The sequence below is a fragment of the Anarrhichthys ocellatus genome, unplaced genomic scaffold, assembly GCF_004355925.1.
Source record: "Anarrhichthys ocellatus isolate YVR2014 unplaced genomic scaffold, GSC_Weel_1.0 scaffold5, whole genome shotgun sequence".
Taxonomy (NCBI): domain Eukaryota; kingdom Metazoa; phylum Chordata; class Actinopteri; order Perciformes; family Anarhichadidae; genus Anarrhichthys; species Anarrhichthys ocellatus.
Window position 1 is genome coordinate 10,244,565 of NW_022280035.1, and position 10,655 is coordinate 10,255,219.

Consider the following 10,655-nt stretch of genomic DNA (forward strand, 5'->3'; position numbering starts at 1 on the left):
TCCTGTTCAACAGAAGTGTGTGTGTGTGTGGGGGGGGGGGGGGGGGGGGACAATAGCAAAAAAAGACATTCTAATCACATGGATCAGCAAACTCAAGGTATTAACACCAACACTGCAGTTAGTGACCCTTTTGATTAAGAGTACTTATTAAAACAACAAAAATAAACATTGTAGGTATTGTTGTTATTTAGTGAAACTGTTACAGTGGAACTGCAAAGAGTTGAACAGCGTGCAGCACAAAGTAATGCAATCGGAGCTGCTTTGTGTCAAAAAGATACCTGCGTTTCAGTGGAATGTTGCAGGTTGCAAAAATACACCCTCATTCGTTTCAATGAGGCCATTCCTGTAACACGGGGGGGCAACCTTTGCTGCAGCGCAACATGATGTAACCTGACAAGGCACGGCTGTGTGACCCATTAAATACATACAAGTGCAAATTCCTGGTGGATTACTATGCAACATGAACAGCATATTTCTACTCTCCACCTCGTGATGAAGTTGTAAAATCCTGTCTCACAGTATTAAAAACTTGTGCTGCATTTTGGTATCTGGGAAGCCTTCAAACTAACAGGATTTCAGCAGACCATGAATTGAGTCATGTCCACCTCATTTCCTTTTCCTTGGAATGTGCCAGGACACCTCCTGTTAACTTTACTCTAGCTGTATACTTTCAGGTGATGTTTGAAGAAAGAGTTTGAGTTGTTACCGAGTGTTAACAGTTGAGATATTGACACAATGATCGGTCAAAAGCAGGAATAAGCATTCCACATGAAGATTAATAACGGATCAGTGAATGCTCACAATCAAACCCTGTCTGACTGTGGGAGGACGTAAGCTTTGAGGAATGTCTCACCCACTTTCAACACCCCTCACCCCTTTCTTCTAAACACACAACATCTCTCCGTCCACCAGTACCTCGCCCTTATTCTCCTGGTTGAAATGTTGAGGAATGGATTGGACATTAAGACCAGCGTGGATAACAGACATATGGACAAACTGCAACAACTACACTTTCACCTGACACTGTAACAGGTGGAGCAACTTGTCTCCACCTCATTTAAGTGTTGTTTTTGGTTGAAGACTGCATTTCAGGGCAGTGTTTTGAACATGCTGGGGACGGAGAGGCTGTCTGCATCCTGTTCAAAGCTTTCTGACACAACAGGTTTACACTGACACTCCTATTACACAAAAGATGAAAGAAACATTTTCATTGTTAAATCAGAAATGGGCCCCCCCCCCCAAACAAAATCCCTGGTGTACGGATGTGGATAATGATGTGAATAACTGCTGGTTTTCTTTGCCTCTAAACTGAAAGTTTGGGTTTGGTCAGACAAAACACGCAATTTCAACATGTTGACTTTTTCACAATTTTCTGACGCTGTGCACGGCCACTTAATGAGAATAAGACAGCGATTGGGGAATACAGAACAAACAGCGCAGGAAACAAAACGCAGATGACAAAATGTACAGGACGTCATGCGGACCCACGACTGACTTCCGACAGGACGCGGTGTGTGTCGCTCCGAAAGGAAATGAAAGAGCAGGAAAGAAAGAAAACGTTTCAATCGGCAGCTCTGGAGCCACAAAAGGCTTTATAGAACTTTTCTCACATATGCAGTAATACTCTCCTGGAAGAGCTGGAACAGACTGATGTGTAAAATCAGTGGAGGACCTGTTTAGGGAGGTGCCGAATGTACTTTCTTAATGCAGAGCTATTTCGTTGACAAACATACTCAGACTGCTTTATTTATTTCAATGTAGACTTACTTAAGGCTAAGTTTGTACTGTGGAGATGTATAATGTAGGGAAATATAAATTAAATATATACATAAATGATCAAACTCTGGAAGTTGTGGCACAAAAAAAAAAAAACCCGAGGATGTACCTAGAAACTGCTGCTGCGCTCCATCAGGTTTTTGTCTCTCTCACCTTACACAAGGTTGAATCCAGCTTGAGACCAGAAGTGGCTGCTCAGGATCCAGATAAAGTCATGAGAACCTAGCTGGAGCCCAAAATAGGACGGAGCCATTGAGACTACTCCGACCCAATTCATCACAGAGCACAGCTCCGAGCAGAGCAGAGGACGAAAGAGAAGCAGCACACAGAATTATCCTCTCATCCGCCCCCCTGAGTTTCGCTTGCTGTACAGACAGACGGATGGAGGGAAGGGAGGAAGGAGAGGCGTGGTGGTCAGAACATTAGCAAGTTATACACCAGCAACAGATATGGAGAAACTTAAAACATACCAACGTCTTTGATTAATATTCCATGAGTACAAAATAAATAAATGGGTGAATTAGTCATGGAGTGGAGAGGGAACAGAGCTAATCAGGACTTGGTTAGAAATAATTAACACGTTTCTGTTTTCATAGCCCTGCTTCTTACTCCCTCAGAATTTGTTCCTGTACGTCCCTCCCTTCTCCTCCTCCTCCTCCTCCTCCTCTTCTTGTTCTCACTCTGTCCTTGTCTCTCTCTCTCTCTCTCTCTTCCTGTGTTGCAGGGTGATGTCACCATCAGGGAGCTAATGCTCCGCATCCTTAGGGTGTTGCATTCCTCCCATCTGACTCTCATACACGGCACAAATGAAAGCCAGAGCTGACACACATGGACCGCGACAGTTTATCTCATTCGTCCAGTCCACCTGTGCCTTACAGCTATGTGTAGTGTTCAATAACATTTAATAGTATTACAATGCAATAACAATTTCCCAATCATTTCAAATCCCTTATCTTATTAGGTTCACCTTTTTAACTTTGGCTGCAACTAAATGCGAAAATAACTGCAACCCAATGATGTCTAATCACCTTTTCTTGGCTGACAAGGCAGAAACACTACAGCTTTAAATGTTCACAGCCTGTACTTAAAACATTAGGACACATTTAAATAATATCTGTAGCCTACCTACTAAATACTGAAAGTTCCGTCTCACAACTATTAGGATGATCCGATTACTGTCAAATATTGATATATGAATAAAGGTTCAACGGGGAGATTCTTAAAGTGACGTGAGGTGAGGAGCTGGATTATTTCGCCACTCTGTTGATCTCTGCTGAACTACAAGAACACACACAGTCCACTAACAGTCCTCGTACAGCGACACAACAGAGAGTGATGCGTCCTTTAACAAACAATCTTTGGCTGAATACAGACACCGGCTGCAGAGAGCACATGAACAGACAATCATTTCACTGTAGTTGAACAAATTTAACGCAATAGCTGATTGCGACGTTTGTCATTTTAAGAGCCGGCTAATAAAAATGAAGCCTGTGGACTATGTGATTTGCACTCTTTGCTAGTAAGAAAGTGAGGAGAGATAAAAGATTTCATAAGAGAGTCGTTAGCATCTCTCAGCTAACTAATCGGGGTATTTTCCAAAATGGAACCAGCTACCAGTTCCCATTCCTAAGAGCTCTGCTGATAATGTTACTCAGAAGACGTTTGGCTTTCCTAATTGCCCTTTTAGGGACTTCCTGAAACTGCAAGCACAAAGCAAAAGGCCGCCGAACGAGATTTTTCTTTTTGCCCTAGAGGATTTTCTCATCCGCTTACTGCCTGTACACCCAGCAGCCTACAGACACAATTTTCCATGCTGACTTGTTTGCTAGTCACGCTCAGATGACTAGAACACAGATAAGCCTAAACTCAGCATTTCCCTGGGTTCTGTTAGGGTGGAACATTGTGTTTGAGCAGCTCAACTGATAAGCACCCATGGCCTTAAAATACACAAACCAGCGGCTCCCCACCGAATACGAGCATGAGCAGGAAAAATGGAATAACGGTCGTTATTGGGCATTCCCCTTCTGTCTATGCTCCACTTCCTAAATCTTTGCTCGGGAGAACTTCCTGCGTTCGCCATCCCTAAGGCTCGGGCTGGCATGTACAATAAGCAAAACACCAGTAGTAGGCCAGTGGTGGAGAGCAGGCCAAGGAGAACACTATGAGGTGCAGCACCAGGGTGACACAGCCTCTGGAGATCCTGACACATATAGATAGAGCTTTTGATCCAGAATTGTCCATAAAGGCTTCCGTAGTGACCAACTGAGCTTCAGCTGTCGTCTGAGACGACCTCAATACGACAAGAAGAAAAGAATAAGAGTGCACGGGCTAGAGATGTCAAGTCTGTCATTATGATACACCATCTCTGATTTTAATTAGAAAGTTAGGATATTTGGGGTATTTGTATGGATGTCCCGATCAAATCTGGATCCGAGTCCTTTAATGCCGATACAGAGTTTAATCCGATACTAATTAACTTTTACCTAAATGTTGAATTAATATGTATCCGACGTTCCACAAGCTACCTGATCCACATACTCAGGATCCTGACTCAAAACAATAAGCTTAACTTATTAACGTATGCTGTGGGTAAAATACTTGTTTGTGCACTTCAAGCCAAGAAAACCTTCCAAAACATTTAATAAGTGAATGTTTTGATCAGAGATATTGCACTGTGTCATTTCTCTTCTAATTACATGTGTGCAAGGATTCATCTGTGTGTGTGAGAGCTCTTTTTTTCTTTTCTGAACATTAGTGTTTCCAATCCACCATCTACATCTATCTCTATTTGGAAATTACACCACTCATACTTTACTTTTACAAGCCAAACACAGCCCACTTCACACAGAGAGGCTCTGGATTACATCACTCGGTAGAGTGACAGTCAAAACCACACGGATGCTGCTGATGACAGCCGCAGACATAATGACTTCTGCTTTTACATTAATGTAGTCTAGATCGGGGATTTCCTTCCACTGCATTGGCACTGATTTATGTGTGTGTGTGTGTGTGTGTGTGTGAGGGTAACACTTCCACTTCTGACCACTACCTGCAAACCGCCTGATCAGCTGTTCTGCTACAATGACATCATACTTTATCCTGTAGTAGCTACACAAACAATTGACATAAAAGCATGCACACACACGCATGCATGCCAGGAAGATATCTTTAAGCATTCTTCTTCTGGGTTTGTGTCTGCCCTTTAACAATGTGACAGTGTAGCAACACAAAGGGGAGCAGTCCAGTTGATGGATGGCATTAGTTCTGCAGGGCTCGGATACCGGTGGTAGCATCTTTATTATGGGGAACGCGCCAAGACAATTAAGGGAACGAACAAGTCTGTGAGCTGTATGAGGGCTACAGCAGCCGAGCAGCACAACAAGGGTGTGGTGACTCCGAGAGAGGAATGTCCTCGGGACGGACAAATGTTTTAACAGTTACTTCAAATGGGCGAGAAGGAGAGACTTTTTAAAAAGGCCCAGACAAAATAAGAAATGGTCCCTCACTCGGTAGCCTATAAGTATTATTGATATTTTGCCTTTTAATAGTTCATGTACAGCAGGAAAAAAATACTCGATGCCATCAACTCCCATTTACTGGCTAAACAGGTTTCCCGACAGAAAGAGGCGATACGTTGTTTTTACAGCAAGTAAAGATCAGCGCTACCTTCCTCCACAGCTGAAGTCCATATAATTAGATTACGTAATAAGGCACATTATGAGGCAAGGCTGGGTTTGTGTGGTAGGAATGCTGATATGACCCATATCTCCGACGGGAGAGAACAAACAGGTGTGCCCACACAGTTAGTTGTACTTTTATTTTATATTTATACGAACTAAACGTCGAAAACGCGTAAGCCATTAGGCTGGAAAAACAACAACTTCTAAACAAGTAACAGGTTTCAACTCTCCGAGCTGCAGCTTGGTCGTATCTCGGCTCATTAACGTGTCACTTTTCCTTCACACCTCAAAACTCGCTTTACTGACTCGAGGCGCACTTCGGCGCTCGTGAAATTAAAAGGAAAACAAATATTGTTTCTTACCTTAAGTGTGCTTTTTTTAAATATCAAAGGCCTCCGTGTTCCCCTCTCCTGCCGACTTCCGTCCGTGGAGCAGCTGTAGAGTAAAAACGGTCGAGGAGGAAGCGACCAAACCGATACTCACAAGACCCGCCCTTAACACTGCGTTCATGGTCCCCCTCGGAAAACTTGAAACCGCCATTTTAATCGTCTGGCTCGAGGAAATAACGCAACATATTTGTATATTTTTAAGACACACACTTAAAGAAGATAAAGATAAAACAGTTAAGTGCAGTATCTTATTGTTGCCATATTTTTTGACATGGTTTGCATGCTCTCTGCCAGCTTTCCCCTCAAATCCGTCACACTGAATACCACACCAGATCTCTACTGACCAATGTGATTTATATACAGTGAATTAATGTTCCTTTTGCTTTTATTAAAGCTCATATTGGATTGGCACTAATATTTCTTAAATTTCCTGTCTCTGTACCTATATTTTCCTGAAGGAAACAAATACATTCTACTTTGTATCCCAATTGCATACTAAATATCTACTTTGTAATACCACGAGGTTACCAATTGTCACAGTGCACTCTTGTGTGACTCTTGTCGTGCCAATTTCAAATGTGAAAACATCAAAAATAGTCCAACATTTAAAGATAAAACTGGCTCAAGTGATACTCATTTTCCCGATGAAGGACCAATCTAGGTTGTCCCTTTTCTAATAAAATTCCAGTATTTAATAGAATGTTAAACAGCGATTATTTTTGTGAGCTGTTTCCAGAACTGGCACAAAAACATCAACATTTGTTCTGACGTGAAAGGCTCCTGCAAATCCCACTGTGTGCAGAATCCTGTGACACAAATCGTCCATCAATACTACACATCAAACAATTAAAGGAATTTATTCAATTCTACTATTCGTTTAACACTACCACACTGAAAAACACAGAATTGGTACATTTGGGACAGAGGCTCACATGCGTACAGCATTCTGAAATTAAAAATTCCCGATTGCACCTGAATGCAGCACGGTGTCTTCACTGTTTAAGATCCCAGCCTTTGCACGCTATTGGTGGACAGGATTTAACCGTTAAGAGGCCCCTCCCCTTTACGGTTAGAGAATAATGACATCATTTATATAAAGAGGTGGCCTGTCGTTTAAATTGTCACCATTAGTTGTGTTTTCAATGCTCAATGTTTTTCAGTGTTTTGTAAAAATCTGAGATGAATACTTTTGTTCTTATTGATCAGAACATTGACATAATCATATGTTAATTTCATTATTCATATCATTAGTTAATAATTACTAATTATTATCAGTAGTATCATTCCTTGTTGTGTAAGGAAATGGACTTTAACTGGTTGCTGTTTTCACACAGTGCTACAGGAAATCACACAACAGGGATTTGAGCTTTGTGAGGTCAGAAGTTAATTCGCCCTAGAATGCAGTACACTGTAAAAACATAGCAGCTCCAGGGTAAGAAGGACGTTTCACGGCATACAGTAGGTCTATTATTAACCCACAGTAGCCTATTATAAACACTCACATGTTTATCAAGACAGAGTTATTTTGAAGTCAACCGGGAAGTTTTATTGTACCCAAAGAAAAACACCTAGCGGCCAGTTTCTAGTGCATTAGTTGTGCTTCTCGTGTGGGGAGACAAAACAAAGACTTAGTTGTTAACAGGCTTGAACCACAAGCCTCCACAACACACTGAATGTATCCTCCTCTGTATCCTGGCTCTTTGACAGTAATTTGGACAGTTCTCTGCAGTTTCCATGGTAATACCCACATACTGTAGTTTAAAATAAAGCAGTGCACAGTGGCCCCTCCCAGTCCCATAGCACACTGATGGTATTTATGTGAGCTGTCTGGGAGGATGGGGGGCTGCTGGCGGATGTGTGTCGACCGGAGAAAGATGAGCGTTTGCAATGCAGCTGCAATTCAGAGAGCTTGCAAACAACACCCCTATGTGCTCTCTCCATCATTCTTCCTCTAGCTGCTATTGTGACACCATGCTACGTGGTGCATCAGCTGATTCTGTACATGACATGTAGAGGGTTGAATTGTTTGGAGACATCTATAGTGTTGGGGACTTTTAATATTTAATGATCTGTGCACACAGAGTCATTTTTTTAGTGTAAACAAATGTAAACTTTTGAGTTTCTAAAGGTTTTTAACAGTGAAATTTCAGGCTGAACTTTCACATGTAAATCTATGTCATTGGCCAATGATAATTCATCTTCACTGCTTTTGAGTAAACAGAGAGACCTGGTCCAATATGGAGAGACAGCTATCATATTAGCACCATCCAATCTAAAAGAGTCGTAGTATAAACTGCCACTACACCACCAAGTTTCCGGCACCACCTATTTCACAAGGAGGCATAATTGTGCTACTCTCTAAATCTAGAAGCACTTCTGTGTTTTTTTTTATGATGCGAGTCGCAGAACTAAAAAGATTAGAATAATTAAAGTATTATTTTTATCAAGATAGAAAACATATTAGCATTTAGCACCACTGCTGAACCAGAGTGAGCACGATTGAAGTACAGAAGTCAAGTGTTACTATTCAGCGCCTCCAGTAGCTGGAAGAGTGAGTAGAGTTTGCAGTGTGGGCTCAGTAATATACAGTGCAACAAGTTTGTACAGCCTCGAGGGGAAACTCCCACACTGCTATGAGATAGCCAGACTTTTTCACAGTAATTTAGATGTATGGAGTGAGTTAGTGTTGTTGTTTTTTTACAGTATGAGTATACAGGTAAGTTGTCGAGAAAAGATGCTGTGTGATTTACTGTGTTGGAGGAGGGTGATTGATTGGAAGAAATAGACAAGTTCAGAAAATAATTGGTGCAAAAGTTTGGTTTGATGTCATGGAACTACACCAATCAACTTCCACTGAAAATAATGGATTTAAATCCATTATTTTCCATGTGTAATGTTAAATGTCTAGTGTCACAAGGTAAAATAAACCGAGGAAGGAATCCATCCACAGATAGCTAGGACAAGATAAATAAGCTGTGAAAATGGACAGCAAAACTGTTCACACAAACTAGCAATATGTTGACCGGCCTGGGGCAATGTGTCATACAATTATGCATTACCAACCAAAAATGAATGATGGAGTTGTACAGTAGACTCTAGTGTCAACATGTTACCATTACACGGTGGGTTTAGAGGATGCACTTTTAATCTTACACCATTACAATTCAGACGGTAGTTTAACGATGTACGTAAAACCTTTCATCTCCCTCTGTCGTGAAAAAAAAAATGACAGTATCACAGACTATGCTGACATTGCATCATGGTGTCCAGCGTGGCATATAGACCTTTTGAGAGGACGGCTTGTGCATCAAAATTTGCACATACAATGACCTAAGCCTTTCATTGATTTGTTAAAGCTTATATAATTCAGCATTGGGGTTACACAGTGCCTTTTCCCTCTGGAGACAACACCAAAACATCAATAGTATCTCTGTGAAACGCACTTCTGGCATTTCTCGCACTGGTCGTTATGGATCAGTGAATACAGAACACAAGAGAACAAGCTTGAGGCTGCGGTGAACTACTGAGTCACCCGTCAAGGCCCTGAGGAAGTTTGCTCATGAGAGAGGAGGTGGACTAGATGTCCTCACTTCACCCTTACGGCATTTACACAGCTGCAGTATGTGATGACGCAGCGACCCTTAGTGGTGTAACACACACAGTACAACCGGCATGCGTGTCACTGTCTGCGCGAGGTAATCTGTTGGAGTAGTGAGGAAGGCTGACGACAAGAAACAGAAGGAAATCCACCTCATCAACCTCGTTTGGTTGAAACAATGGAGTCAACATCTGGACTCGTTTTCAGTCCAGATGCTTTCATGCTTAGAAAGAAAAGGTCCTCATACCCCGTCAGCACAGAAATGATTAGAGACACAATATTTTGGCCATGGACCAAATTCACAATGTGAACCAAAACATCTTCAGACTAATAATGCGATAGGCTGTGATAACAAACACCTGACAACTGAATTAACACACAGTGACTTTAACCAGTAACTGATTACATGTTGAAATATATGTCAAAAGGGGTTGAATACCAATTAGAATAGAGGAAAAATAAGACTAGATGGGGAAAGCAAAATAAACAAGTTATCAACAATGGAGCTGTAATGATTCATTGATTAGTAAATCGGGGAAAATAATAAAGGGTTTGAGCAGTTTTTAAAAAAAAATGGCAAAGAATCACTGGTTCCAGCATCTCAATTGTGAATGTTTTCGGTTTTTCTTAGTCTTTTTTACGATAGTAAACTGAATATTTTCGGGTTTTGGACTGTTGCTCTATGGGTCTGGGAATATAGGCTCTGAGAACTTGGGATGGGCATTTTGTGGGCAGTTCAGAAAATATTAATGTCTCCTATCGTAACTGGGTCTTTATAATCTCCATAACCTTTAAGAAAAACAAGTCATATCTGCTGTTTATATTAAGAAAACATGAAGTCTAATATTATACAACACATGGCCGATATTTCTTAGGAGAGGAACTTTTCCCATCAACATACAACAGACCTGACCACTAGATGGCGCTACAATCACACAAATAGTGACAATAAACAACTCCTCTGTATGCCTTTCTTTCTTCGTGGGTACAAAACAATTCATTTTCTTCACATACGATATTATGAGAGACAGATTTTCACCACTATTGACTTCCGATGAAACACCCCCTGCCTACTGCTCATGCTCGTTCACCCCTTCAACTGCAGCATTGACGTTTTGAACAAGGCCAAAACTAAAAATGAAAAACACATTTCTCCAGAAGACGACATTTATAACCACCGACCTCGTCTGCCTCCTCCTACTCATGCTCGGA

The 10,655-nt window shown here is 41.4% G+C and overlaps 1 protein-coding gene across 1 annotated transcript in view; it reads right to left on the reverse strand.

Annotated features, from left to right (window-relative positions):
• Window positions 1-5,926, reverse strand: part of LOC116381951 (rho-related GTP-binding protein RhoA-D) — a 14,926-nt gene extending 9,000 nt beyond the window's left edge. Inside the window, exon 1 of the mRNA XM_031844523.1 lies at window positions 5,819-5,926. The gene's annotated coding sequence lies outside the window, so the exon portion shown is untranslated. The remainder of the gene's footprint in view (window positions 1-5,818) is intronic.
• Window positions 5,927-10,655: the final 4,729 nt, after the last annotated feature.